Source organism: Galeopterus variegatus, unplaced genomic scaffold (genome assembly GCF_000696425.1).
Source record: "Galeopterus variegatus unplaced genomic scaffold, G_variegatus-3.0.2 Scaffold9599, whole genome shotgun sequence".
In the NCBI taxonomy this organism is placed as follows: Eukaryota; Metazoa; Chordata; class Mammalia; order Dermoptera; family Cynocephalidae; genus Galeopterus; species Galeopterus variegatus.
In genome coordinates, this window is record NW_007735710.1 from 3,630 (window position 1) to 8,686 (window position 5,057).

Here is a 5,057-nt window from a genome sequence, read left to right on the forward strand (position 1 = left end):
TGGTAAATCTCAAAGACAAAGACAGAATCATAAAGGAAGCAAGAGAAATGCATCAAGTTACTAACAAGGGAGTCTGCATCAGACATATAGCAGACCTCAAGTGGAACTCTATAGGTGAGAAGAAAATGGGATGACATATTCAAATTACTAAAAGAAAAAAAAACTGTCAGACAAGAATACTATACCCAGCAAGGCTATCCTGCAGAAGTCAGGGAGAGATGGTATGTTTCCCAGACAATCAAAACCTGTGAGAGTTCATCACCACATGACCAATCCTGCAAGAAATTCCCAAGGGAGTCCTTCATCTGGAATCCAAAAAACAATAATCACCACCACAAATACACAAGTAAGAACAAAACACACTAATAAAACAGAAATTCAAATGTGAATGATGAAAGAAACTAAATCTTAGCACCTCAAAAAGCTGATGAACATTGGACCAATAATCAAAGGAAAAGAAAGGAACAAATTATAAAACATCTACACAAAATGCCATAAAATGCTAGGAATAAGACATTACCTCCAATAACAACCCTAAATGAAAATGGTTTAAACTCCCCACTCCAAAGACAAAGACCCAACTATATTCTGTCTTCAGGCCACTCATCTCACCAGTAAAGATGCTCACAGACTAATACTGAAGGGATGAAAAAAGATATACCACACACATGGAAAACAAAAATGAGCAGAAGTAGCTATTCTTATGTCAGATAGAATAGACTTTAAACCGAAAACCATAAGAAGACAAAGAAGGCCATAATGTAATGATAAAAGTACCTATCCAATAAGAAGACATAACAATCATAAATATACATTCACCCAACACTGGAGCACCCAGATATATAAAGAATAAAGTATTAGATCTACAGAAAGAGGGATACGCCAATGTAGTAATAGTGGGGTACCTGTACATACCCCTTTCATCATGCACAGATTATCCAGGTGACAAATCAACAGAGAAACACAGGATTTAAACAACACTTCACACCTTTTGGACCTGGCTGATATCTACAGAACATTTTATCCGACAACTACAGAATAGACATTCTTCTCATCAGCACGTGAAACATTCTCCAAGATAGACCACATTAGGTCACAAAATTGGTGTCTATAACTTTAAAAAAATTCAAAATCATTTCAACTATCTATTCAGACCACAGTGTCTTCTTGCTGTATAGACCACATTGAGGTATCACTTCATTCCCGTTATACTGGCTATCATCAAAATGGCAGAGAATAACAAATCCTGGTGAGAATATTGAGACCTATCCAAGAACTCCCCTTAGAAGGTGAAACTCATTTAGGCTTTCCTCACCTGCCATGAGAAAGGTTCCTGACTCCGCAACTCCACCCACCCAACTGTTCAGGTTTTAATTGATGATCCTTTCCTGAACTGATGATTCTAAACCAAATTATTCCAAATTGATGATTTTTCTAACAATATCATCCCTTCTGTGTTTCTTAGTTAGGATTAGTCAGTAATGAAGACTGTTTTGAAAATAAGACAAGCAAACTGCATGACAATGATAAACACTCAATACTTTCAGACTTGTTTCTGTACTTGGTATTATCATTCCAGAACAAGTCATTTGTAACTAGATCAGAAGTTTATTTACCAAATCTCTATAAACAGATATATTTCAAGTGTCAGCAGAGACTTCCATTTTAAACCGTAATCTACATATGATGTATGTGAAAACTGAAGTGATGAAATAGAGCAGCAATAAGGACAGACAACAACATCACAGCTTGATGATAAGGAGAACAGATTTAGAAGTTTTGGCACCAAGTTCCCATGTACTCAGTACTTCAAATGCTATTGGAGGCCACATGAGCAAGATCACTGCCACTGGCCTTAAACTCATCTGTGTTTATGATGTGGTCTGTCTGTCTGCAAATGTCACTGCTCTTCTTTGGACATGGGTTTTCTCATCTGTAAACCAAAGAGAATGGACAAAGTGATTTTGATCATTCCTTTCACATCCATGACTTTTTAAAAATAACTCAGTTTAATTATGTCTGTTCATTCCAGGGCACAACCATATTTCCATCACTGACCTCGGTGCTACATGATAACAAAGAATTCCCCAACCCAGAGATGTTTGACCCTGGACACTTTCTGGATGAGAATGGCAATTTTAAGAAAAGTGACTACTTCATGCCTTTCTCCACAGGTAACAGAAATTCATTATCATTTGTACATCAGGAGACAAGATCACTTTTTGAGATCACTTTGAACTCACATGGTGCCTCCTTTGTGCTGGTAGAATTGTTCTTTGTACTTGATCAAAAGCACCATTCCCAACACCCACATTCTTTCCCGGCTCATGATACATCCTCATTCTTGGGCAATATTAATAGGGGGTTGACAGAATCCTTTCAAACTGAGAAAGTTAGAGTATAGGCTGATTGAATTCTGAATGCAGATGCATCATTGAGCTACCCAAGAGCTCCTCTTAGAAGGTGAAACTCATTTACACTTTCCTCACCTGCCATGAGAAAGGTTCCTGACTCCACATCTTGGAGTGTTGTCTGTGGGATGTAGCTCAGCCCCCCCACCCCCATCCCAGGCTGAGCTTTGAGGATACAAGTATCCACAGGCATAGAATAGGTACCAAAGGGCTTCACACAAATTAGGGAAGCAGATGAGTAAAGAGATCATTTAATACCGTTGAAATAAAGCTATGAGAGAGGAAAGCACCGGCTGCTGGTCAGATAGTGGTATGGTAGAAGGTACCTGCTGTTTGCTCTTTCATACCCCACAGAGAGGCATAACATGGAGTAGCAACATTCTAATAGCAGAAATGACGTTTGAGTTGCCTCAAAGGGGGCAGAGAGAATGGGAAGTAGAAAAGGCAGGATATTTTGAAGGAGATAATGAATGAAAGGAGTAGAATATTTGCCTTAAATCAAAAACATCAGAAGCTCTTCCAAATAACCCAGGGGGTCAGAGGAACACAGGGAATGTCACAGGATAACCTACAAAGCTTCCAGAGCACCCTGCTCTTCCTCCAGTCTTGATCATATATCCTGGATATTGGGTCTCCACCCCTGCGATATGTGTGCTAAGTCTCTGGCCATGAAATCTGCTTCCTTTATTCTGTGACTTTTGATGTCTGCTTCATATCTAGTACTGTGGATAACCGATGATGAGGACAGGGAACTCCACTCCCTTCAAGAATTTACATTTTAGCACAATAGAGATATAAATAAATAGAGAATTATGACTCCCAGTTATTTATGTTTCAACAGAAGCATGAATTTATGTTGAGATAACCATGAAAGGACAAAAATTTATAGCTTGAGGGGATCTTGAAGAGTGTAAAGAGGAAATGAAATTTCACCGAGAAGCTGAATGTAGTATAAGAAAAGTAAGTCTTGGCAAGAAGGACTAGCATGAGATAAAATGTGAAACTTCATGGCATGTTAGAGATTGTTAATAGTGTGCATGGCTGCAGCTAAGAATAGAGGGTGTGAAGAGTGGAAGGACGGATCAGGGAACTTCAGACTGGGAACGGGATACATACTGTGGTTGTGTTTCTAGAAAAATATAGATGGAAATTCAAAATATCAAAAAATCAGTTATAAAGTGGGAATACATAATAAAGTGCTTGGGATCGAGCTGATAATAAATATTTGTTGAGTGGTGCCTGTTAAAAACAGATGTTAAGTGGATAGCAAGTGTGTACGTCCTTTGTCCATTTATCTCTTCAGCCCTTCTTCCAGCCATTCTGCCTTCTATCTATCCATCCATCCATCCACCCATCCATCTACCCAACCATTCATCAAACAGTTACTACATAATCCTTTTCTGCCTGCCACAAACACAGTATTTGTTACAATCACAGTTACACACAGAAAGTAACTACCCTCTGTGCTTGTTATTTTCAGGCAAACGGATCTGTGTGGGAGAGGGCCTGGCCCGCATGGAGCTGTTTTTATTCCTGACCACCATTTTACAAAACTTTAACCTGAAATCTCTGGTTGACCCAAAGGACCTCGATACCACCCCACCTAACAGTAGATCACTTTCTTTGCCACCCTCGTACCAGATCTGCTTCATTCCTGTGTGAAGAAGGGCAGACTGTCTGCTGTGGCTGTGCTGTTCTCTGCAGCTCCCTCTCTTCTAAGGCATCATCCACCTCCTTCCCAATCTCAAGGATGGCTTTCTGGCCTCTCTTTGCACATCTTCCCATTCTCTCAAGATCTAGTGAACATCCAAACTCCGATGAGATTTCCTGAGTTTCACTGCACACATATGCCTGCTATTTCATGTACATGCTAATACGTGTATTTCCCACCAAATAAGCTGATACCTACTGCAAAGTTATTAATATGGTGTCACATAAAACAATGTAAAACGGTTTGTATGTCATACTTCAAAACCATTACTCTTCTGTGTATTCTAAATAAGAAGTATTATTAATTGCTGGGTTAGTTCTCAGCCTTTCCCTGTTTTGTGTATAATGTTGGTAAGAAAGGAAAGAAAATAGAGTCTCAAGAAGTCATGCTGGTCCTCATAATGATAAGCACAGAGAGAGACAAAGGAAACAAATGTAGAGAAGCTCTCTTGGCTGAATATCACTTAGAGGTTCTCAAGGTTTGGATTTAAAAGAGAGAAACTATGTCCGGGAGCAGCTCTAACCTGTGGGGAAACATTGAGAGAGTTACTCATAGGGAGAAATGAACATTAAGTGTTTGAATTCATGCCCCTGCTTTGGTGTTACTAAGAACACCAAATAATAATTTCAAATGTTCTTTGTACTTCTTTACAACTTAGAGTCAAGTGTGAGTATATGCTTTCACATCGCTAGTCATGTGTTCTGTGTGTTTTTCCTCTCTTCCAAACAAGAATAAAATCTCCTGAAAGCCTTATCAGTTTCTATTATTTCTCCATTTTCAACCACATTATTTTATACTTATCATTAATGGGATGGTAATTTGATGCTATGGCCCTGAAATAATTAGCTTCATTTCATCTCCCAAATATACATGGCTGAACCTCTAATACACGTCAAATTCTAGTCATATTTTTTCCTTCCTTCAGTAATTAAATG

At 38.8% G+C, this 5,057-nt stretch overlaps 1 pseudogene; it reads left to right on the forward strand.

Moving 5' to 3' along the window:
• Positions 1-2,123: 2,123 nt before the first annotated feature.
• LOC103609422 overlaps positions 2,124-5,057 on the forward strand; it is a 64,729-nt pseudogene continuing 61,795 nt past the window's right edge.